Source organism: Diabrotica undecimpunctata, chromosome 8 (genome assembly GCF_040954645.1).
Source record: "Diabrotica undecimpunctata isolate CICGRU chromosome 8, icDiaUnde3, whole genome shotgun sequence".
Taxonomy (NCBI): Eukaryota; Metazoa; Arthropoda; class Insecta; order Coleoptera; family Chrysomelidae; genus Diabrotica; species Diabrotica undecimpunctata.
Window position 1 is genome coordinate 125,315,802 of NC_092810.1, and position 27,756 is coordinate 125,343,557.

The following is a 27,756-nucleotide window of genomic DNA, read 5'->3' on the forward strand; positions in this document are numbered from 1 at the left end:
CTAAAAGAAAAAAAGCAAGACCGAAATGATTATTAAATTGACATTAACACTACGCTACACGACGTCTAAAAAAAATACATTAGTGTACGATTGTGGTCTATCAGGACCCAAGATGATAACACAATATTTGTTGTAATATTGTGATATTACAAAAATTTTACTGTAATCTATTTTACAAGTTTTTTAATTGCGAATTTAGAGAAATGCATTTTGTGGCTAGTCGGATTATGTAATACAGAATAAATACAAAAACCTTACTATTTATACACTTTTATTTTAAAAAATAAAATTATAAAATTACATAAAAAACTTAACAGGTTTTTATTAAGGATGAGTAAAAATATATTTGATAAAACTAAGAAACGTAAAATATAAACAAAATAAAAATTGGTGCTTATGCAAAATACATAAGCACACAATTATACAGTGAGTTTACATCAGTTTGTCTACACAGTTTGTGTAAAACGCTACTATACAGTCAGTTTCAAAAAGGTATGTCATAAATTGAATCACGCGTTTCGGGGACAAAAATAAATTGATTGAATCCAACTTACCTTAGTACAAAAGTGTACACAAAAAAAGTTACAGCTCTTTGAAGGTACAAAATAAAAATTGTTTTTTTGCAATATCTCCTAAACTACTTGACATTTTGTGATAAAAATGGACACGTTACTTTCTTGTTCTGAAAGCATTTTTCATACAAAAGGAACAACAAAATCTAAGCGCACAGAAAAATTTTAAGCGGGGTGTGCAACCCTCAATCTCCCCAAACTTTTGAGTACGTTCAAATCAAATGAATTTTGTGGCATCATTAGTTTAACACATTATTTTTAAAACTTTTTGACCCTTATCACTTTTTCGAAAAACTAGTTTTTTCCTAGTTGGCCATAAAATTACAATTAGTTTCTACGTATACAATAATTACAAACAGTTTGTAGCAAAATACTGGGGTGTGTAGGAGGAGAGAGGTATAAGAAGAGTGGTCTATATATATGGGATAAAATAGATAACAATTAAGTAAAGAAGTATGGAAAAAAATATTGAACGGAATGTGGCTAGGCTAGCAATGTAGGCAAGAGAATGACCACTAGAAACTCAAGGATGGATACGGCCAATTTGCATGCCTTTTAAAGACAGTAAATCAGGAAAATATGTATGATGGATAGAAAAGAAGATATGAAAAATAAATAGATATAATGAAAATTAACAAAGAAAACAAATTGAGGGCGCCAGAAGAGGGATACTACTCTAAAAAGAGTAACGGTCACTCTTCCAGGTATCGTATACTGCTAATATTAATTAAAGTTGATCTAATAAACAAAAATGCTGTAAATGTAAAAAGGTAAGGAAATATTAATAAAAAAAATTATATGCAAAACAAATTCAAGTTTATTAAATATAACTTCTTAGATTCTGACAATCTCTAAGTTACCAAAAAGTATATGAAAATTTCACAATATAATATTTAAAAAAAAAGAAATGTTGAAAACAACTATAATAAAAAGTTGAAAACTACACAGAATAACTCTGATATAGAGTGTACAACCTACATCTAGGTTAAAAACAACCTTAAAAAAAATAATGCTAACGTTGGAAGAACGTATAGCCACGTAAATATATCATACTAACCTACAATATGACCAACAATATTGTTAAACGCTTCTAAATTCAAATATAAACAAAATAATACATAAATGGGAACAAGCCAAGTTAAACAATTGAAACGGTCTATTATCCTGAAGGGATAATAACCGGAGTTAATAACACAAGATGAAATATAAAAAAATTAGTTAAGTAAACAAATAATGAAATAATTAAAGTTAATAATGAAATAAATGGTTAATACAAAAAAACAATGGAAGATAATCTCTGGGTAGAATTTGAGCTCAAACTTACCGATACCTTACACCAAGGGGAGTTATATTAATTAATATATATATATATATATATATATATATATATATATATATATATATATATATGTTATAAAAAACTATAACTGGTGAAACAAGATATATATATAGTTCTGAATCAAAAACCAACTGTCCTCCTCGGTGAAACAGTTGTCTGGAAGGATACTCCCGAATGGTTTCGGTGTCCCAGCGAAGTCCTCCTTGAGGTCCGAAATTAGCACGGAGCTGGTGCTAATTGGCTCAGTTCCGATGATGACTGTCCTGCCCTACCTCTAGGTGCAGGCTGGAGAAAAAATGAGGGTGGAGTAGATAATACTCCCTGTGGCTTGTCCCAATGACCCTGATTCTAATAGAGTTGAAGTGGTACTCTCCCTCGGATGTTCTGAGGGAAATTTATAATTCCATGGTAGGTGGCTGAAAACAATTCCCCGTTACTTCTAATCTCAACATTCATAAAAAGAAATCAAAGAAGAAGTGAGGAAAGTTTCTTTCAGCATAAGAAACCGGAGCAAAAAGATAATTATGGTAGATAAAAAACCCATCCAATCGGATGTAGCGTGACCTTGCTTCACATAGAGTAAAAATATAATGGCCTTGGACAAAATACTATATTAAAATATGAAATAATGAATCTGAATAATAGGATATAGATAAAATACTCTAATGTTTATAATATAAAAAATTATTATTTACCAGATAGCTACTTAATTCCGTGCAAGAAATCTCACTTCAACTCCCCGAGTTTCCGAAAACACCGTCAATTAAATTGTTATAGTTATACTTGGAATATTTAACTTCTTGAAGTGAAGGAAATTCTATGCAATAATTGGATTTTCTTTCGCTAACTGCCACCTGTGTGTACCACTTCAAACTCTAGATCAGAAGTGAATTTTAATTCACAGTTAATTAACCAAGAAGAGCCAATTTCCACCTCCCTTAATCTCCTGTCATCTCTTTTGGTTCGCAATGGTACCAAATTAGAACAGAGTGACAACTTAAATTATTAACAATACACACTTAATGGGCAAATGAACACTTAAAGTTAGGCAACCCATACTACATCTCTGAAATTATTTTCATATAAATTGTTTATTATTTTAATTTAAATTGTAATAAAAGTAACGACTGTTACATTCCCCTACTAGTCGGGAAAAAAAAAATTTTAATCAAAATTTTTTTTCATAAAATTAAAGTATCAATAACTAAGTGTACTGGCCTAACATTCCACGTTGATCTGCAAGTTTACACAAAAAAAATAACCACGAACTAACGATCACGGAAAAAAAAAAGAATGGTCATGGCGCCAGACACCACAAACTCAGATGACTCAAAGTCGAATCAAAATCTCAATCGACAATATGCTTAAAAGCCAAATATTAACTAAATATACCAACTAAATTCTTGCTGACAAATAAATGTCGAATTGGGCACTAAATCCAAAATTGAACTATCCATGGACATCAGATTTATAAGATTAAGTATATCTAAGGACGAACAACCAGGCAAATGTATGAGCCAATTCAAACAATATCTCACCCGGAGATATACTAAACTAAGATCAAAGAAATCATAAACTAAATAGGTTAAGAATTGAACACTTAATCCAAAATTGAACTAACAATGGACACCAGATTCATAGTAATATATCCAGAGAAGAACAATCAGAAATATTTATGGAGCAATTCTCACCAAACCAAATAACACACATAGTAATCTAAATCGTAAACATACCAAAGTATATCAAAGACGTAATAACCAAAATAAATGTGAAATAGGACGCTTAATCCAAAGTCAGACTATCAATGGACACCAGATTCATAAAAGCATATCCAAAGAAGAACGACCAGGAAGATTTATGGACCCATTCACACCAATACTAAATCTCAAAGCTAAATGAGGTCTACGTACACCCACATCTGGTGATACGAACCTACATAACCAAATAAACCAAATAAGTGAGGAATCAGACACTGAATCCAAAATCGGACTATCGATGGACACCAGATTTATAAATAGAGCATATCCAAAGAAGAACGATCAGAAAAGGACCAATTCTCACTAATGCTAATAACTAAATTAGCTCTTACCCTCATCCGGTAATATGAGCCAATACCAACTAAGTTATTACAATAAAGCAAAATTTCCTAAAGTGTGAAGCAGCATCGTCACACTTATTCAGACTAAGTAATGTAATATGTAACTAAACTAAACCAAAGATAAAGATAAATACCTAAAGTCTAAAGTCTAAAATGGACTAAAGGAATTCAGAGGCTAAATAAATTTTGAGTGTGCTGGTATTCGCTAACTATAGCATGTGGCTACAACAGATGTATGAGAATAACCAGACACCGATAAAATTCCAATAGAAATCCTAAGAAAATATAAGGGGTGGACTTTTCCTATAATACCATTACTAACGATAGAAAAAAAATATGTCGAGAACAAGCAACCAATTTTGAACAAAACTGTAGATTTATAACAAGTTCTCGCAGCATGGAATTATCCGGGAATAGTCCTAAATCTAAACAGCAATTTATGCCTAAGGAAAGAAGTGGGATTACACTAAGAGGACAACTCATTTGTCTAAACTCTTAAATAATGAAAATGACTAACTTGACATGTGTAGGGATAGTTAAAGAAAAAACATAACCTGAAGTAAGATAACTAATATGAACTAATTAAACTTCCCTATCAAGTTGTGAAAAGGTAACTGGAATATTTGGACAATCACACAAGAATGGTTAGGACATGTCGCGAGCATTTCCTGACCAGAAATATTATGAGGCATAAACATCTGCCTACTCTGCAATAAACACATATAGTACGAACCTAATTGAGCAGCAGTGATCAGTTGCTGAGCAACAATCTCGAACCCACGTATTCACTAAAGCTGAGTATTGACAGATTCATTGACAGAAAATTCAGAAGAATAAATAAGAAGAAATAAGAAGGACGCCGCGCCGGTCATCCTTACCTACTTCAAAATTCCAAACTAATTCCAGAACCATCCTGTATATGGAATCAGGACATAAATTATTGTAGAGTATTTAAGATTTTCGTGACAAGTGAGAATAAAGCAGACCAAAGATAAAAAAAAATCACAACATCTTTCCAAATTGGCAAATATTGAACAAATATATCAAAACAAATACTAAGGAATCAAATATCAAAGATATAACACACAATATATGATCCAGTAGTGTAACAACATAGTTCCATAGTTCCTTATCAGTAATAGGATTAACTATAAGTATAAATCTAAATATGTAAATATATACTAAACAACCCTCGTATCATATGAGGTTAAAAGGAGTAATTCTCCTGGGAAGATTAGTACTTAAGAATATTAATTCATTATGAAGTGCATCATTTATAATACAAAAAAAAATGGATAAGTCATACATACTAATTATCTAATAAGTTATAGAAGTCATTAACCAATGCCAAAAGATACAAAAAATAGTGGTGTACCTACGTTATCTGGTGATTAAGAAAATCTTAGACTAAAATGCAAAATATAATCAAAATAAGCTAAAGACAAACAGAGAAAGAGATTAGCTTAAACGAAAGTGTTAAGTTAGTCTTCTTCTGAGGATGAAGAACTAACCTCGTCGATGGTGTTATCAGGCAGTAAATCCTTTACATGAAATTGACCAATTCGTTTGTTGGACGAATTGTCCCTTAATTCATATACCAAAGGAGATATTACCCTTACAACCGTACACGGAATGTATTTCTGGCAAAATTTTGCCGAAATAGCATCACCTTTACTTGATTTTACAAAGTTTCTCTTTAAAACTCTATCGCCAACAAAGAATCGCAAATCTAAAGTATTTGATTGGTTATAAATATTATATGGTACAACCATAGACATATCATCATCATCAACAACCTAAAAGTTGATACTGATAATGGAACTATTTCACTACTGTAATCATTAGAATTGTGTTTAACGCTACTGGGTAAAGAAGAATTGGTAGTTGACCATCTGTGATCACTTAAAACAGGCGGATTCAACGTTTCATGATTAGTAGTTAATTTCGGGACTGATTTGTGAAAAAAAATGTGGCCAAGTTATTAGCAACACACCACCAAGATCAAAATAGCCAGCAAAAATAATATATATATATATATATATATATATATATATATATATATATAATCAAATAAATACCTTAGTTATCTTACTAAAATACTCAAAATAATTTCTAGTTATATGTAAATTATAACTATTCTAAACCAAATATTGATATATATGCAACAATTAATAGTACCTATAAGTATAATACTGTTGGCTGTAGGAATAAAAGTTTATATAATATACGATATAAGTATGTGTAGGTAAGTAAATAAATATAAGTTCTCAATAAAAATACAAAATTCAACCTAGAATGTAAGTTGTACTACTATAACCTATCACTGAGGTCTCAAAATATTAATAACTAATAAATCTAATAAATAAAACTAATAAATCAATACAGCAGTATAAGTATACCTGTTTAGTATTAATAAAAATTTAAAGATAGAATAAATCAGCAATAATATGAGTAAAAAAAAAGCAAAAATACAAAAACTCAAGTAAGAAAAAAAAAGAAATCAGCTAAAAGCTACTGTCTTAAAACCAAAAACTTGGAAAAGGCCCCACGTTGGGCGCCAATGTAGCAAAATACTGGGGTGTGTAGGAGGAGAGAGGTATAAGAAGAGTGGTCTATATATATGGGATAAAATAGATAACAATTAAGTAAAGAAGTATGGAAAAAAATATTGAACGGAATGTGGCTAGGCTAGCAATGTAGGCAAGAGAATGACCACTAGAAACTCAAGGATGGATACGGCCAATTTGCATGCCTTTTAAAGACAGTAAATCAGGAAAATATGTATGATGGATAGAAAAGAAGATATGAAAAATAAATAGATATAATGAAAATTAACAAAGAAAACAAATTGAGGGCGCCAGAAGAGGGATACTACTCTAAAAAGAGTAACGGTCACTCTTCCAGGTATCGTATACTGCTAATATTAATTAAAGTTGATCTAATAAACAAAAATGCTGTAAATGTAAAAAGGTAAGGAAATATTAATAAAAAAAATTATATGCAAAACAAATTCAAGTTTATTAAATATAACTTCTTAGATTCTGACAATCTCTAAGTTACCAAAAAGTATATGAAAATTTCACAATATAATATTTAAAAAAAAAAGAAATGTTGAAAACAACTATAATAAAAAGTTGAAAACTACACAGAATAACTCTGATATAGAGTGTACAACCTACATCTAGGTTAAAAACAACCTTAAAAAAAATAATGCTAACGTTGGAAGAACGTATAGCCACGTAAATATATCATACTAACCTACAATATAACCAACAATATTGTTAAACGCTTCTAAATTCAAATATAAACAAAATAATACATAAATGGGAACAAGCCAAGTTAAACAATTGAAACGGTCTATTATCCTGAAGGGATAATAACCGGAGTTAATAACACAAGATGAAATATAAAAAAATTAGTTAAGTAAACAAATAATGAAATAATTAAAGTTAATAATGAAATAAATGGTTAATACAAAAAAACAATGGAAGATAATCTCTGGGTAGAATTTGAGCTCAAACTTACCGATACCTTACACCAAGGGGAGTTATATTAATTAATATATATATATATATATATATATATATATATATATATATATATATATATATATGTTATAAAAAAACTATAACTGGTGAAACAAGATATATATATAGTTCTGAATCAAAAACCAACTGTCCTCCTCGGTGAAACAGTTGTCTGGAAGGATACTCCCGAATGGTTTCGGTGTCCCAGCGAAGTCCTCCTTGAGGTCCGAAATTAGCACGGAGCTGGTGCTAATTGGCTCAGTTCCGATGATGACTGTCCTGCCCTACCTCTAGGTGCAGGCTGGAGAAAAAATGAGGGTGGAGTAGATAATACTCCCTGTGGCTTGTCCCAATGACCCTGATTCTAATAGAGTTGAAGTGGTACTCTCCCTCGGATGTTCTGAGGGAAATTTATAATTCCATGGTAGGTGTCTGAAAACAATTCCCCGTTACTTCTAATCTCAACATTCATAAAAAGAAATCAAAGAAGAAGTGAGGAAAGTTTCTTTCAGCATAAGAAACCGGAGCAAAAAGATAATTATGGTAGATAAAAAACCCATCCAATCGGATGTAGCGTGACCTTGCTTCACATAGAGTAAAAATATAATGGCCTTGGACAAAATACTATATTAAAATATGAAATAATGAATCTGAATAATAGGATATAGATAAAATACTCTAATGTTTATAATATAAAAAATTATTATTTACCAGATAGCTACTTAATTCCGTGCAAGAAATCTCACTTCAACTCCCCGAGTTTCCGAAAACACCGTCAATTAAATTGTTATAGTTATACTTGGAATATTTAACTTCTTGAAGTGAAGGAAATTCTATGCAATAATTGGATTTTCTTTCGCTAACTGCCACCTGTGTGTACCACTTCAAACTCTAGATCAGAAGTGAATTTTAATTCACAGTTAATTAACCAAGAAGAGCCAATTTCCACCTCCCTTAATCTCCTGTCATCTCTTTTGGTTCGCAATGGTACCAAATTAGAACAGAGTGACAACTTAAATTATTAACAATACACACTTAATGGGCAAATGAACACTTAAAGTTAGGCAACCCATACTACATCTCTGAAATTATTTTCATATAAATTGTTTATTATTTTAATTTAAATTGTAATAAAAGTAACGACTGTTACAAGTTCCGTCAATAATAGTCAATAATTTGAAGCTATCATTTATTGTGTGAATAAGATTAATATTAAAAATTTTGATATTACAATGGCCTACACATTTCAGGAAATGGCAGATACGCGTTTAACTTTGGGTAAGTTGGATCAGATTAAATTATGATTTCAATAAACTATCGGGAATATCGTAGGTGAATGTCAAGAAAATAGTGCAGCAGCCGCAAGACGTTATGCAGTAAAATACCTCGAATCGAAATACACCCGATAGACGATTATTTCTGACCATTGATCGTCGTTTACGGGAAACGGGTACATTCCAACCGCAAGTTGCTGGCAATAGTGGTCCTCCAATTTAATGGATGCAACTGATGAAGACATTTTAGAAATCATTGAAGAAGTCCCTCGAACAAGTACAAGGGTAATAGCTGCTCAACTAAATGTTCCTCACGTAAGGGTTTGGAGGTGTTTAAAGGATCAGCTGCTTAAATCCTATTACTCAACAACGGTTAAGAGTTATTGGTTGAAGATTATCCTAAAAGGATTGGATTTTGCGATTGGTTGTTAATGGAAAACACTCGAAATGTTAATTTTATTAGAAATATTTTGTTTACCGACGAGGCTACCTTCAGTAAAAATGGAAAAACAAACTATCATAACGAGCACATTTGAGCCGACAAAAATCCTAACGCCGAAAAAACAACTCATCGCCAAAGGACTTTCAAAGTTAATGTTTGGGCAGGGATTGTGGATAACAATCTAATATACCCAGCATTTCTTCCCAACAATTTAAATGGTGATAATTACTTGCAGTTCTTGGCAAACGATTTACAAGAGTATTTGGAAGAAGTGAATATTGCAATAAGGCAAAATATGTGGTTTCTACAAGATGGCACTCCACCGCATTACAGTAATGAAGTCCGGGAATACCTTTGCAGGCAGTATTTTGGTCGGTGGATTGGAAGGGGTCGTGACGCACCTATTTCTTGGCCACCCAGAAGTCCAGGTCAACCCCATGGACTTTTGCTTTTGGGGGTTTATAAAAGAGAAAGTGTATTCTGTAACAATAGAGCACGAACAACAATTGAGGGTTAGAATAATTGAATCTGCAAATCAATTTCGTCAGAAAAATATGATTTTTCAGCGCATTCGGTTTTCCCTATTAAAACGATACCGAATGTGTATTGGAAGAAAATGGGGATCATTTTGAACATTTATTGTAATATCATATTTATAGAGGTTATAGACAGTTTTTGTACTTGTTGATTCATTCATTTAAGCCATTTATTTAGTTGCACGTAATTTTTTAAAGGTTAATGAAAAGGGCCGTAACTCAATAAAAACTGTTTTTTGAAAAAAGTGATAAGAGGCAAAAAAGTTTTAAAAATAATGAGTTAAACTAATGATGCCACAAAATTCATTTGATTTGAACGTACTCAAAAGTTTGGGGAGATTTAGGGCTGCACACCCCCCTTAAAATTTTTCTGTGCGCTTAGATTTTGTTGTTTCTTTTGTATGAAAAATGCTTTCAGAAAAAGAAAGTAACGTGTCCATTTTTATTACAAAATGTCAAGTAATTTAGAAGATAATGCAAAAAAACAATTTTTATTTTGTAACTTCAAAGGTCTGTAACTTTTTTGTGTACACTTTTGTACTAAGGTAAGTTGGATTCAATCAATTTATTTGAGTAATTAGTACTTAGTAGTACTAATTACTTAGGACATGTGATGAGAGGGCAAAAATACGCATTATTACAACTTATTATGCAAGGCAAAATCCGAGGAAAGCGAAATGTGGGAAAACGAAGGATATTCTGGCTTAAGAACTTAAGGGAATGGTTTGAATGCAGTAGTGCAGAACTTTTTAGAGCGGCAGTCAACAGAGTCCGCATAGCCATGATCATTTCCAACCATCGATAGAAGATGGAACTTAAAGAAGAATGATAAAAGCATTAATATTGCAAACGTTTAATATTCCATAAAAAGTGACTAACGGCCACTGTTTCGTATTTCTTGAAACATCATAATGAAGAACCTATCTTATCAACGATGTCTACATTTTGTAGAATTATAAAATAAAATTGTCCCTGGCTTACCACTAACTGGATTAACTGTGTCGTCATCGTCATAATGAAAAGAAGACACCAAGAGGACATTTTTTTTTCTTCGGAGCACATAGGACATAGCCATCATGTGTTTTCCAAAAGCAAATACAAGAGACTGCACGGGACGATTTTGTACGTTGATTATAATGTTTGGAAATTGCGGCTTATTGGTTTTTAAAGTACCTACAACAGTCGATCTATGGTTTGCTAAAAATTCCTCGACAACTGAACACGTGGTAAACCAGCGGTTCATCGTTACATTTCTTCCCGATCCTGATAACGGTTGACACATTCTCAATGTAACTGCTGCAGTGGAATTATCAATTTGGACGGCCCAGATAAGTATTATCCAGCTTATATTTCCATATGATTTGTGTAGAAAAAGCGAAAAGCATTTCATCCAAAGTGACGTACTCACCTACAGAATAATAACTTTTAGAATTCTGAACAAATGTGTCAAATATGTCTCTTTATCTGTAGTGAGCCAATTTATTTGTACGCTTCCTTTCATCCCTAGTATTTTTATCGTCAAAGCGAATAACTCATAGAAGAAATCTAAATCGCCTCTCTGCCATAGTCGTAATAAATATTTCGCTTCCTAATCCATCTTGTGCCCAAAATTCTTTTAAATTGTTTCGAAATCCATGATCTAGTCCTGCCAAATAAAGCAAACCAAGAAATGCCCGCATTCCCGAAATTTATGTATCTTTGACATCTCGTTTATCTTTGAAATTTATAGGAATAAATCTAACATAAAAATTCGTATAGTGTACCACAGAATCAACGATATTACTAAATAAAAGGTTCCATGATTCAATCGGAGTACTTACGTTTCTTTCAATACCAATAGTGCTTGGTAAATTTTGAACAATATTTTCTTTTCTAGTTCGGACTGCTCTAGAAGGTGTATGTTTCAGCCATTCGGTTCCATCTTTACCATAGTAATATAATCGCCTGTCATTTTCTGTAGCGTAGCATTCCTGTTTTCCAGATGCTGTTATGCAGCAGCTATTGGTGCCACAGCCCTATAAAAGAGTCTCCACCTTTCCAAGTCGCCAGTCAGTTCTATCCATTGCCAACTGTTGCCAGTTTACTGCGCCTATTTGTCTACCATCCTCATCTACACCATCCCTCCATCTGAGTTTTGGTCTACCCCTACTTCTACTTCCCACAGGTTGTGACATAAGGATTCTTCTAGGAGGGTTTTTCTGCTGTGATCTTGCCAGATGTCCTGCCCATCTTAGTCTTCCTATTTTTATAAAGGATACTACGTCTGTACCACCAAATATATGTTTATATCTGTGATATATCTCGTATTTGTACCTCCTTCTCCAAACACCATTTTCACAGATGCCACCAAATATTCTTCTCAGAATCCTTCGTTCAAATATAAGCAGGAGATTTTCATCTGCCTTGGAAATGGTCCATGTCTCCGACCCATATGTCAACACTGGTTGTATAAGGGTTTTGTATATGGTTATTTTTGTTTTTTGGCTTAAGTTTCTGCTTCTCATATGTCTACTCAGTCCAAAATAGCTTTTGTTTGTTAGGATTATTCTTCGCTTGATTTCTTCCGTCATGACGTTCTCCTTGGTGATCAGGGAGCCTAAGTATGTGAATTTGTCCACCACTTCAAAGGTAGAATTATCAACCGTGAATTGGTGGCCGATGTTTCTGGCTCTATTGTTGGGTGTTGATGCCATTATCTTAGTTTTATTTTCATTTACTTGCAGGCCCATATTTTTTGAGGCGTTTGACAAGGCGGTATACATGTAGCTTGCGTGTTGTGCGGGCAACTAGATCAACATCATCTGCATATGCCAAAATTTGGGATGATTTATTAAAAATGTTTCCTCTGCTGTCTATTTGGGCATCCCTGACTGCCTTTTCCAAAGCTATGTTGAAAATGAGACACGCCAGCGCATCTCCCTTTCGCAGCCCAACATCCGTTTCAAATGCCTGTGATTGTTCGCCCTGTATTTCGACTTTGTAAACAACTTTACGCATTGTAGCCTTAACCAATCTTATCAGTTTATCGGGGATGTGGATTCATCCATGGCTTCATACAATTTATTTCTTAGGACACTATCATAGACTTATCAGAATCATAAATATCTTCGTCAGTCTGAACTTCATCATATATAGTTTGCAGACGCTGTATTTCACTTTCATACGCATCCATATTACAAAAAAAAATTTATAAGTATCCTGAACTTGTTATAATTTTACACCTACCTACCTGAGCCTTAGTGCAATAATTAAATCACTTGTAAAATACAAAAACAATATAACCGTTTACATATTATAAGATATATCCACGTTTATTAGCCTAAACTAACCTTATATGAGTACTCTTGGAATTACCACAAGAAATACTGTCGTCTACTGGTTTTATTCCTATTTTCTAACGTCCGAACGTGACTTTAATCCACAGCCGATAGATGGAAGTACATATTTCTAAAAGTTACATGAATAAAACAGATATATATGTATATTATTTATTTATGCAAGAAATAGCCTTTTCCGCATAAATGCCGTTCTGATAGACCACCGTAGTATTCGGAGTGTTAAAGAAGAAATTAAGATTTAAAATAACACAATAGTAAGATTTTGTTCTTCTTAAAGTTCAATCTTTTATCGAAGGCATATTAGCATGGCAATTTTCACTTTTATGTGAGCTCTAAGAAGTTGGATGGGGCCTAAGGTAAACCATCCTCTCAGATTTCGCAGCCAAGAGGTTCGCCTTCTTCCTCAATATCCTTTAACTTTAATTTTACCTTCCATCTAGGGATGCACGCGGGACGTCCCGTCTCGCACTTTGTCCCGGGACAGCGATTTTTGCTGCGGAACGAGACTTGGGACAGGACTGGCGCTTTGCCCCACGGGATGTCTTGCATGTCCCGCAAAAACTGCGTTTTTATTATTATCGGAGTGATTTGGTAATTAAAGTTATTCAAGTATCTGCATTAAGATATTACACCTTGAGGACTCTTCTTTAATAATTTGTGATTTTTTTTATTCGCCTTGTTTGTTTAGGGCTAAGGTTCTTCTCTTAGTTTTCATCTTGATCAATCCTATATGAGCTTAGAATGTTTTTGGAATGTAGAAAGTTTTTGGTTCACTATTCATTCTAGGGGAAAAAAAGAATTTTTAACGTTTTAGATCGTTCATAATTTTTCAAATGCCTCATATTTATTGTCAAAACTCAAAATCGAAATTTCATGTTATAGGTCTTGAAGATTAGGCTCTAACAAGGGAAATGCCATAGTGACTGATCAATGAATTTGTTTATTAAGGCGACTTTAATTTTATGCTCGATAATGTAGTATTAAATAGACTGCATTTGAAAAGGAAGATATCATAAAGTAATTACATACTAATTACATTTTATAGAAAAGATTAAATCCTTAATTATTTAATAAGCAATAAAAGCAAATATTTTCTTAAAAAAATCTAGGTTATCATGGGCATGTATCAGTGGATTAAGCTTCTTAATGCATCAATATAATACTTCTCTGATTAGTTCTTAATAAGAATCAGAATCTATAATCGACAAAAAATGTAATATTTTACGAATTTGAATGTCATAAGACGACCAATAGTCAGAAATACGTATATACGGTTGCCTCACATCTTATACACATATTTTAATATTTTTTTCCTTTGTTGTGAGCTATGCCAACACCTTCTACCTTTATTTTACTATTAACTCGCATTAACCTTTTTCTTATATATATATATATTATAATTGTACATATTGGGACACTGTGTATTCGTAATAGCCATTTGAAAAAGTCGATGAGTAGATTACTAGCTGATAAATAACCGTAATTGTATCGTGTTGGTATGGCGTGACGGATGATCCCTTGGGGAGCATAAATAGTGTATATATTAACGACCTTGTTATCACTGTAACTTTCTTTAGATTACCCAATCTGAAATAACATTCTGTGCTAATTTGATGATGAAATATAGGTAAAAGTAGATGTTAGTGGGTTGATAACAAAACATTAATTATCGCAAACTATACAACTTAGTGAAATATAAATAATTTTATTGTCAGCACAATTTAATTGGTAAATCATCTCGGGGTAAAGGTTCGACATCATCAGAATCAAAATCACCTTGTAAATCTGTTTCCATGAGAATAATCTAAACCTTTTCTGTAATGTCTCTATGTTCACTTTCTCTTCAGCTTTTTCTTGTTAATACTTATTCTGTTGTGTAATTACTTACTTAAGGTATAACTTAATTTGCAGTACTAGATTACTAACTTACGCTGTATATCATATTTCTTTTTTAGTTGACCTGTTCTCGTCGTTAGTCCGATTTAATTTTTGTTTATTAATTTTTGTCGCAGATTCAGTTTTTGTTTTTTTTTTGTTTTTGTTAGAAATCAAATTTCACTGCTTTATGTGCCTCTGGTCTTTAACCACACTACAACAAATAAGCAGTGGCGAACGAAATTTTGAGTAGTATGAACCATAGCTGCTGCCATTCGACTTTATCGAAGGCCTTTGTGTAATTCACAAAGCACATGAGCATAGGAGTATTGAATTCACGAGTTTTTTCGATTAGCTGTCTGACATTAAGGATGTGTTTCTTGTGCCTTTTCCTGGGACAAATCCCGCTTGTTCTTCTGATATCTGAGGCAACAGAAAAGCTTTTAGTCTTTTATGTATTACATGAAGTAGAACCTTGCTTGCATGGGATATTAGGGTTACCGTTCTGTAGTTGCTGCAATCTAGCGGAGTTCCTTTTTTGAATATAGGGATTAAAGTGGATGTTGTCCAGTCGTTGGGCCACTCTCCGGTTTCCCAAATCTTTTTGCAGACCATATGCATAGCATTTACTCCGATATCTCCAGTCTCTTTTAAAACTTTGATTATAAGGGGTTGAAAATTTGGGACACAAGATATTGGGGTGAAGATAGGGCAAGCAAAATAAAACGAAACTGTTGCGAACGGCTACTCAGGGGTTATTTGGAGAACTGGGTCGTGGATAAGTAAATGGCAAGGGGGCTTGGATTGGGGCAACTACAAAGAGTAAAGCAAAAGGGGTACTTACATGAGTCCCCTGGACAAACAAAACAAGGTTCTCAAAGCTATTTAAAATAAGGACGCCGTTTTGAAGAATCTTCCTGCTGGATGAAAGAAAAGGCTCTTCCTTCCTAAAAACACAAAAAGGGGTTAGAATTTTTTTTAAGAAATAAACAAATTGGTTTAGGGAAAAAATTAAATATTTATTACTGTCTCACCCCAAACAGTTACAAATATAAATAATAACAATAAAATACAAAATATCAAAAACAAACTTATTAAGTCCTATCCGTTTACAAACTCTAGAAGTTGGAGATGCTACAAAAACTTACAATTGTTACTGGGCGATAATTTGTAGCAGAAATAAATTATTACAAATGAAAAATATTTTTTTAAATAGGACTATACATAAAGGTTAATCTTTTTCTAAAAAAAAAAACAAAACAAAAACAAGATCTGTTATGATTAGGTATGTCTCAAAAAAAAAAATAAAGCTAGCTGTCAGATGTCAATATTAAATTTTAAAACTGAGAACAATTAATATGACAGCTAAGCCACATCCTATCATCTACAATTTTAATTATTACAATTTTTTAAACTGTTATGAAAGCAATTATTTTTAGAAAATGTTTATTTTTCCTTTAAAAATTAACACAAAGGAGTTACCTGGATTTCACTAAAATATCTTTAAAATTTCTGGGGTTGGGAACTGGACTTACACTCTCTGCCACAGGAACAAATTCATCTCCAAACTGCGGAAATATTCTGAAACAGCTTCTTAGGACAAACAAATTGAGACTGGAAATTGTTCACTGGCACAAGCTTTAAAACTCTGCTTCTTTAAAAACTGGAATAGGTACAACTGGATACAATGGCAACATGTGGTTATCCTTCAAAGTTGTTCTAGACGACACAAATCTCTTAGATACTTAGAAACATAGAAACAGTGGTTAGTCTTTCAAAACTCATTACATTGAGTATAATTCACTATTTTCAACAAATTTGCCGGCTTCTGGACGCTGACACCCATAGCATGTTCTCTTTTCAAATATTCTCCCAAACCTGCTTAAAACTGCAATTATTACCTGCTTACTACATATTTTCCACAACATAAGACGAAAAAACACAAAACATTACAAATTTGAAGAAAAATTTGGACCTACACTGCCTACAGTGCCTAAAAGTGTTTCTGCATTGTGGGAGTTTATTTACAATAGAATAAACTGCATACACTTAAAATTACTGAAAATTGTATATACTTAATGACACTAAATATTTATAAATAAGATACTGTCTGGATTATAATCTTAATTTCACATGGGTTTCAAGATTCATTATTAACCTGGGAAAAGAGAAAGAGATCAAAAAGGTATACCAAATATTTTCTCACGGACATTCTCCAAATATCTAGTAGCTTTATCTGTAAAAAAACCTAATATTTATTATCATTATGTCACTTTTAAACATTGTACTTAATATCTTTCACTATCAAAAGCAAGCAAAATGTTTTTCTTGGTCTAAATATAGGCCAAAATAACATACCTTCTTTTCCATCAGTCTTAACGAAAACTAATCAATTGATTTAATAAAATGAATAATGTTAACTCTAATACGATAGTAATGTGGTAAATATTGACTCTATGAATTAGTTGGCCAAATATTTACAGTTCGTCGTTAGAAATAGATTGACAATTATTATGTTACCCAACATGGCTAACAAAATTTTTTTGATTTGTCAATTGCGCATAGAGAAAGAGTAAATACTTACATACTTATTTTAGAAGACAGTTATTACCCACCATAATTTTACAAATCTCTATTAGATAAAGAAAGCAGCTTTGCCGTTAAAAATCCTTTTACCAACATTCCTAAAAAATCAATAACTTTCATAGCACGATCCCAAACAATAACAACAAGAGCCGCGTCAATACAAATAAGAATTATATATAACTACCATACAATCATGGTTTTTTCGAAAAAAATTCTTCCTACATACAACATAAATATTTGATATAAATCATCCAAAAATGATAATCTAGTATGAATTAAGATGTGATGTATAAAGTAAATTAGACTTAACTTAATACCAAAAACATATATTGGACAAACACATAGTATTTACATACACGGATATTATACACAAAACAGCACAAGAAATATTAGACCAAATACTACAACCTTACAACATTAAAGTGTTTTTTAACTGCAGACCGGAAAAACAAGGAAAGTCCAGCCAAATTTATTTAATATATTATATATATATATATATATATATATATATATATATATATATATATATATATATATATATATATATTGATTTATAGTATCAGCAATCGGTCTGTAGGAAATGAAACTCTATTTGTTCTATCTCAATATTTCGTCACGACTTTGTGAGTTCTTCAGGAGAAAACTGTAAATTTATTAGAATAATTAATTATAATATATAAACAAAGTGAATATTTCAATACTTACAACTATAAGAGTAAAAATTAAATTTTTTTTAACATATCTAAATACATGACATTTTAGTTTGATTTTTATTTAGGAGTTATGGTAACCGCAATATTTTATAGAGTGAATTCCCATTGTACAATTTTTAGTGAATAAGGTAAAATAAACAATTATTATGACAGTATTATACATATTATAAAGTGAAAAGATGGAATTAACAGTAGAGAACTGAGAAAGAATCAGGAACATGGTAAATTGATCTATAAAATGTAATTGGTGGTATGTAGTCAGTTATTGTAATTCTGATATTTAGGAATGGAATAAATTTATAGGTAGAGTTACTAGAGAATTACTGAATTTGTTTTTAAAGGTTAAGATCTATCATATCATATATTGTTTAGTATGTTGCAGTAGATATTACTTAAATGGTCGGTGTCTGTCTTATAATTGATAGATTCAGGAGTTTTATTATTGTGTACCATTTCAAGGAAAAGTCGATTTTTATAATTATCAACTTGTTCCAAGATTTTTACATTATTAAAGTCAAAGTTATGTCCTGTCTTCAAGTGGTGGTCCACTAAGGCACAAGAGTTTTTTCGTATGTTACAGTCACTTTTGTGTTGAGTGACATGTTGTTTAAGCCACTGTTGACTTTGACCAATATAGCAACTTTGACATTGATTGCAATTTATTCTGTAAATTATATTACTCATTAATGAATTTGGAGTTTTAACTTTTATTTTTGCGAATAACCTTGAATTTAGAAGTAGATTGTATTTAATTAATTTAATGTTCGGAAATGTTTTGAAAAGTGGGATAATTTGGTCTGTTAAATTTTTTATGTAAGGTATTTTTTTATATGAAATTGGTTGTGGATTATTTATTTAAAGCTCTATTGTAAAAGTGAGTGTTATAAATAAGTTTTTTTAATATATATATATATATATATATATATATATATATATATATATATATATATATATATATATATATATATATATATATATATATATATATATATATATATATATATATATATATATATATATATATATGTGTATATATATATGTGTGTGTATATATATATATATATATATATATATATATATATATATATATATATATATATATATAGAATCCATTAATTACAAGGGCGTCGTTATCGTAAATCAAAAAAACGTTGAACATTACATTACACATAGCCTTTACCTAGATTCATTCTATTAAAAAACAACAAAATCCATCCAACGAACAGATTTGGCTTTTTATTTCGAAAACACTCATAATCCCTGGAAAGTGTAAAGCGCTGATAAGGAACTTCATAATTAAATATCAATGTTTGGATATATGCTTAATTGAATTTTGATAGACATTATAATATCGATCGACCTACTCCCCTACGCTTAATTATCTAAACAATAAAATACTTAGAATAGGTTCTAAATATTTTTTGTTAATAAATTAATATTTCTCATTAGGGTAAGTAGTTTCTCTTTAACGTGTCTGTAAAACTTAGATAATTATTGTTTTAGTTTTAAAAATAGACTGGATTTATAAGTTTCTAACGTTACTTGTCTGGATGGGAAGTGGGGGTTTAAAAAATAAATAGGGACTCCAGGTGCAAGTATGTTCGTTGTACCTTGCAAACCGGCGCTCAGGTCTTTTGAAGGATACAACGGTTAGCTTTGGAGCGTGGGTCTATAAATCTGGAATGGGGGTATATTTAAAAAAAAATGAAATTGAAATGTACCGATGAAAATGACAGAATTTGTTCTGAAAGAAAGGAGGGAAATAAAGGCGCCACCTAGTCCTTTGTCGAGGGATGAGGAAAACTCGACACTCGGCCTATGAGAAGATTGGTTTAAGAAAGATAAAAAAAATGTCAGGCTAAACCTCTCAAAAAAATCAAAATGCATAAATAGTCAAGAAGAAAGAGAAGCAAAAACACTTACTTATTGTCGCTCTACATTCCTATCAGATTTACCTTCTTATTAGTTACCAGAAAAAATATGCCACAAATTAACAATTTTTATTTCTTAAAAGTTCGGCCAGATAAAAGTAGTATGGAATGTCAACAAAGTAGGAAAGTAAACATACATAAAACAGGGCAAATAGCAAAAAAAAACAAAAATGTAAATTTAGACAAATCAGGTATTAAACAAATAGTCCTAAAATTAGATGGAATACCTTTATAACTGAGTAAAGCTGCCAGATGAATTTAAATAGCAAAATTTAGCAAAAATACTTTGATATTATCTCAGTTATAGCATAATTATTATGACATCGGTATTATAACTTACACCATTGGAGCCTCCATCAATCTAAGAAGTACGGGATGCAATAAATCACCTAAAAAATAATAAACCTCCAGGAAGTGATGGTATATCCGCGGAACTCATTAAATGTGGAGGTGCTACTCTGACTGATCATATATATAAAATCATACTGAGAGCCTGGAATGAGGAACAAATCCCGGAAGAGTTGTGTATTAGGATCGTTTGCCCGCTACACAAAAATGGTCATCAATTGGAATGTAGAAACTATGGACAGAACTGAGTGGCGTAATAGACTTAAGAAGGTCGAGGCTCTTTTATAGGACTGTAGCACCAATGATGATGATGATTATAACTTACTATCTAAAAAAACCTGAAACATTAGCTGAACAAAAAGTATTACTGAACATCCAAACTTTTATTGAGGAATACCCTATAAAGAAAAAACGTGGCACTGCACTGCATACGTAGGTAATAAATAATTTCAGTCCGTAAACTAATTTTCGAAACCAAGTTCATATTTCTGCTTTAATCTGTGCCTTCTAAGAATTGCAAGGCAAAACAGACGTTGATAAAGATGTTATTAGAGACATGGGGAATCTAAAATTGCATTCCACAACATATCTCCTCAACTAAGCAAAAATCCTTAGCGAATTGGATTCTCGTACTCATAAGGAGTAAATCGGAATAAAAAGAAAAGACAGTTAAGATTTGATCTCACGTTCAGTGCGTTTGTGTATCCGCTTATACGTATTTCACCCTAAAAGGGATCTTCGGAGCAGATATTCACAACCGCTCTGAACTTGAAAATAATCTTTCCTGTCATATCAGAAGCAACTATAAAATGGCTTCGATCTGGACGCAATAGCGACATCTGATAAATAAATCCGTAAACTAATTTTCGAAACCAAGTTCAGATTTCTGCTTTAATCTGTGCCTTCTAAGAATTGCAAGGCAAAACAGACGTTGATAAAGATGTTATTAGAGACATGGGGAATCTAAAATTGCATTCCACAACATATCTCCTCAACTAAGCAAAAATCCCTAGCGAATTGGTTTCTCGTACTCATAAGGAGTAAATCGGAATAAAAAGAAAAGACAGTTATTATAATCATGGATTCCGAAAACGTTTTGTGATATAGCCCGATTGGGTCTTTTAAATTATATACCTTTTATAAAGGATTTTTAATAAAATGCTTTGAAAATGGTTTAAATATCTAATAAATCGAAACAAATAATGTTATTCCCTTAAAGTACGTCTATGACCAGCTGAATAATCCCTAGCCTACTGTTCTAACAATAGCAGGTAACTAAATTTTACGATAGTCCATGTGACGTGGAAAAATTTCTATCTAAATAGTCAAACCCAACGTAAAATAAGCTAAAATATTGACGTTGTACGAAAAGCACACACACTACAGTATGCTTAACAATTTAGTTTTTTTCTGAGAATTTACTCCAGTTTATTTTTCAAATATACTATATCAAATGATATTTATTTATATTTTATTATTAATATTTTGGTAGGTTTGTCATAAGTAAACAACGTATGCTTCTATGATTTGTTAATACGTGAACAGGTGGCGTTAGGAGCAAACATAATAATTTATTGAATTTGTTTATAATATAAAAAGTAATTAAATAATAAAATTACTTTATTTAATTTTAAATATATTATTTAAATTTTAAAACTACAGAAAACATTGTATGAAGCTTACCGCTGGTCTACAGTACCGCCTACTGTTCCACTTTTTTTAAATTCCAACGGGATTCAAGTCGTCAGACTTATTCTCTTGTACTAAAAAGGTGGGATGGTTTTTTAACTTTTTAGAGGTTTATTTGAAAAATGTGAGAAATACGCTTTTAAAGTTTTTTTTTACCTCTAATGTCACACCTTTTTTTTTTCATAACTCTGCCCTCTTTTGATGTCTCGCTGCTCCTATTGACTTAAGCAATACGAGCTTCGTCGATATTTTCCTACCAACCGCTATTTCTCCAATTTTTATTTTATCTCCAGTTCTGCAAGTAATTCAGAACTATTTTCTGCAGCAAACTGATTACCTATGAATTTTCTTTTCAGATTATGCTTATTTCAATGCTTCCCCTTACTTCGACTGCCTTTTAAGTGACCAACAGATCCAGGCTTTTTTTTACAATTTTCAAAACAATAATCTTCTATAAATTTCAATAATATAAAACACGTCCCGCTATTAGGTTTTAGAAAACAATTAAGTTGCAGGTGCACAGGTGAAGCGGGGCACGCGTTATTGTATACAAACGACTTTAGCTCAGGTGCATACTGTTTTAGATACAGCTATAACTTCGTATTTATTTCAAATTTGTTAATAAAATTTTAGTACAGTATTTTTATGATACTAAGGAATGTTTTTACGTAAAAAAAAAACAAAAATCTTTTTCTTTTGAAAATTTATAAAATAAAAGTTCTCTTAATGGTTCACAAACAATTTTTACATTGTACCACAAAAATATAAAGTTTTGCATTCGACTAAAAGCATAAGTGGGCGTATCGTATATTTTTATAGACCGAAGGATAGTATCAGTAAATTATATCGAGTAGAACAAATCCTAATGAGTGTTATGTAGATATAGCAAATACCAAGGGATTTGCAAGATCAACATGAATTTTTAATAACTACAGACATCAAAAGAACAAGCGACCAAAACGCAATAAACTAATATCATAGCTTTTGTAACAAAATAATTTTGATATACGAATAATAGAGTGACGTGTCATAAAACACCTATAGTCATATCAACTATTTATGGGGATTTGATTAAATATCAACTGATTAGGTTTCTATATTTTGTTATTTCATTATTTATACTTCTATAACGTACGTAATAAAAGTACATAATAAAATAATTTAGGAAGACTGTGGAATTCATTAATAAAACTTTCGGCCTATATGAAGAATTGGGGAGAAATTCACATACTTCATATTTATGTATGAGGGAGTAATAAAAGGAAATTACCATGTATTTAACGTACAAATTCTCAGCAATCCGTAGGCGTACAATTTTGACACTAAATAATTCAGTTTCTAATATATTAAATGTAAAATTCTGCTGAAATTCAAATAATTTCGGAACGCTCACTAAAATGGAAGTAGTGCTGTAAAAATTCATGCCTCTAAGCATGCGCATTTTTAAGTCGATACTCAAAGTTTTATTGCAACAAAATTGTTTCATTTACATCATGAGTTACGTGCAATTTTTATTCTGGTTGTTAGTTCTTCTGTAAAATCATTATTCTCATTTTATAATGGTATAATATTAATAAAATAATTTAAAAATTTTATCCAAAAGGATTACAAATCTTCAAAACGTTTTCGGTCCAGTCGGAACATTATTAGTGAAAAAATATTAAAAGTAGTTGAAACTAGCTACGTAAACAGATGTAGAAACCCTTTTCTTACATGAAAATCATTTTTGAATTATAATATATTAATGACAGTAGGTAGATGTTATAAGATTTATCATGAAGGGAACATACATCTTCCCTGCTCGAAAGGGTGTACGACGTTGTTCAACTAATGGCAACTAGCCCAGTGTGGTTATGCAAACATCATCGATTTCACAGCAAAATTTTTCGCAGATATCTGAAGCTTTTATGACATAGGTGGGGGTACTAGATGACGAATAGATGAAAAAGTACTCGTATTTTTACCTTGCGTTTTTTTTTAAACAATAATTTATGGTCACAATTTGATTTTTTGTCTGTAAATTTTTTTCCTTATATTTTACATAATTAAAATATGTATATCATTTTTTTATCTCAAGAATATCTTTATTTTCCCGTTATTTAAATTAAAATTGATAAATAATTTACGGAGATATTTGCAAAAAAGCAGATTTTTTGCACTAATTTATAAATTTTATTAATTTTTTTATTACCGTCTTTTAAATTTGTGCGAAATTTCCCCCCGATCGGTCGAATAGTTTAAAAGTTATTTAATTTATTTATCCCTGAGGCTAAATATTTAAACTATTGAACTTGCTCTATTAATGATGCTAGACACATTTAGCAAATTTCATAGGATTCTTTAAGACTTAAAAACTATCTCAGAAGTTAAATGCAATTTACGTTTTCATCGAAATTAGTTACAAAATAAACGTTTGAAAAAGGGGTATTTTTTTTACTTATAAACAATTGTAATAACTTCTATATTTTTGAAGCTACAAACTTTGTACGTACAACCCTTGGATAGCTGGTAAAAAAACTCACATTTAAAAATTAAAACCTTCTATGACCAATAAGAACGAAGTTAGGGACTATTTTTAAAAAAATCATATCTATTGTTTATAAACATTAAGAAGTAAAATTTGCACAAATTATGAATGAAAATCTAAAATTTATATTGAAACTTATAGCTATAAAATTCATCCAATTTTTCGAAACTTACAGCCCTTCAAAACGAAGGTACTTTCGAAAGATCAACATAGGAAAGTGGAGGGGGTAACTGTTTCGGTTCCATTTTTTTTTTTTTTCGAGATCTCAACTTCAAATTAAAACATGTAGGAAAAATTTACATTATCTCGGCTTCCATTACACCTAGAATCCATAAATTATTGTTTAAAAAAAACGCAAGGTAAAAATACGAGTACTTTTTCATCTATTCGTCATCTAGTAACCCCCACCTATGACTTAAAAGCTTCAGATATCTTCGAAAAAATTTTCGACCTTTTTTTTAACCAGATTGGGCCAAACAGCCAACTGAAGTCGGCTGTTATTATAAGTTGCCTCTAGGGGTCTAAAATGTTTTTTGGTCTAGTACTTTTTGATATAGAACATGGTAGTTTTATTTTTGGAATATGGCGAGGGAAATTTTATCATCTTAACCGGCTAGACCGAAAATGATTTTTCGTTTTTTTGGCTATGATGTCCCACTTATAAAATTCTGAAAAAAAATCATAGAGATAACTTGACACTCAACTCATATTTTTGGAATATGGCCGGGGAAATTTTGCCATTTGAACCGGCTAGACCGAAAGTGATTTTTCGTTCTTTTGACCATGATGCCCCTTCTTCTTCTTCTTCAGTGCCTTATCCGGTCAGGATGTTGGCGATCATCAAGGCTATCATGGTTTTGTTGACTGCTCTGCGAAACAGTTCCGCGGAGGTCAAACCATTGTCGGAAGTTTTCTAACCACGAGATACAACCGGTCCTCTCCTACCAAATACTTTACCCTGCATAACGGGTTGAAGAATTCGATATTTTTCTTCGTTCTGCATCACGTGCCCGAGGTACTCAAGCTTACGTTTGTTTCACTAAATTAAGTACTTCTTTTTCTTTTCTCATGCACTGTAGGGCCTCAACGTTAGTGACATGGTCCACATACGATATTTTTAGTATCCTTCTGTAGATCCACATCTCGAAGGCTTCAATCAGCGTTTCTGTGGATTGCGTCAGTGTCCAGTGTCAACTCCATATAGTAACACTGGATCTTGGAACAAGGATCTCAACTTGATAAATGTACACCGTGTCATTTCAATTCTGGGTCTAATCTCTTGAGCGCAGTCCCATTGTGAGTTGGGGGTAGTTCCGAGGTAAGTGAATCTGTCGACTCTCTGGATCTCTTCGCTACCTGCCATTAGTGCCCCGGGATCTAAATTTGCACGGCTGACAACCATGAATTTAGTTTTCTTAATATTAAGGTCTAATCCGTATGTTACGCTCACAGTTCTGACTCGGTCTAGTAAGGCTTGTAGATCATTTAGGCTGGTTGCTAGTAATACAGTGTCATCGGCGTAGCGGATATTATTGATGTATTCACCGTTCACTCGGATTTTTATCTCTAGGTTTGTGAGGGCTTCAGTAAAAATTTTCTCAGAGTATATATTGAAAATAGTCGCCGAGAGCACACAACCTTGCCTTACTGCTCGCATGATTTTCCCTTTGTCGGTCATCTGGTCTTCGACCTTGACTTACGCACGCTAGTTTCAGTATAAATTCATAATGATCCTTCTCATCCAATCCTACTCTTTGGAGGGCGGCGAACATCTTCTGGTGCTGATAACGGTCAAATGCCTTGGCGTAGTGAATAAAAAAAATATAGACGTCACAACTGACATCGCGGCATCTCTGAAGTAGGACTTGTAAGGTGAAAAGTGCTTCACGTGTACCCATGGAATTGCGAACTCCAAATTGCATTTCACCGACATTTTCTTCGCATTTCTTGTAAATTCTGGCATGTATGATTTTAAGAAAAATCTTAAGTGCATGACTCATAAGGCTGATATTTCGGAAATCTTCGCACGTTTTCGCATATCGTTTTTTTGGTAGTGTTTTGTTTTGGTATTGTCCACAAATGTGGACAATAGTCATTCCTCTGGGTTATTACCTCAATCGTATATGGCGTTAAACAGTTCAGTTAACTCCTTTGTGCTCACTTCACTCATCACCTTAATAAGTTCAACGGGTATTTCGTCCGGTCCTGTGGCCATTTTTAAACTGTTTTAAAGCTGCTTTCACCTCGTTTTCTAGTATTGACGGCCCTGTCGTGCAATTTATTTCTGGAAGGTTACCTCGGTAGTCCCAGAAAAACTGTCGTCGCCAGGTTCCCGACTTTGTTTATGAGGAGGTGTGTGTTTCTCCTCTTGTATTGACCAGTGGCTTCTCGAATCTTTCGGTGGATATTTATATTCGATTAGTTTACATTTTTCTTACATCCATGTCTCCTTGGCTCATCGTATTTCTTTTTTAATTGTTTGGTTTATTTCTTGGCATTTCTTCGCGCCCTGTTTTTCATTAATCTTCTTTGGTCCATCATCTGCAGAATGTCATCAGTCATCCATTCTTTATTTTTTACTCTTGTTTTCTTTCCCAGATGTTCTTTTCCCGCATTTAGCATAACGTCTTTGATATAACTCCATTTTTGTTCTACACTCTGCTCGTGTTGTCTAGCGGTTTCTAGTTTTTCTCTCATTGCATCTCTTACGTTCTGACGAACTACGGTGTCTTTTAGAGTGTCATAATCCAGGTTCTATTTAGGTTTACTTTTGATGAGCTTCTTTAGTTTGAGTTCTATCTGGCCCACTAATCGGTTGTGGTCTGATGAGACGTCTGCTCCTGGGAAGGTCTTCGCCGAAGTCAAGCTGTTCTTGAATCTTTTGTTAATGAGAATAAAGTCTATCTGGTTTCTGATGATATTGTTGGCTGTATCTGCAGGTGACTTCCACGTATAAAGTCG

At 32.2% G+C, this 27,756-nt stretch overlaps 1 protein-coding gene across 1 annotated transcript in view; it reads left to right on the plus strand.

Moving 5' to 3' along the window:
• The window catches only part of nonC (serine/threonine-protein kinase Smg1), a 142,096-nt gene that overhangs the window by 63,715 nt on the left and 50,625 nt on the right, over nucleotides 1–27,756 (plus strand). The gene's annotated exons all lie outside the window — the stretch shown is intronic.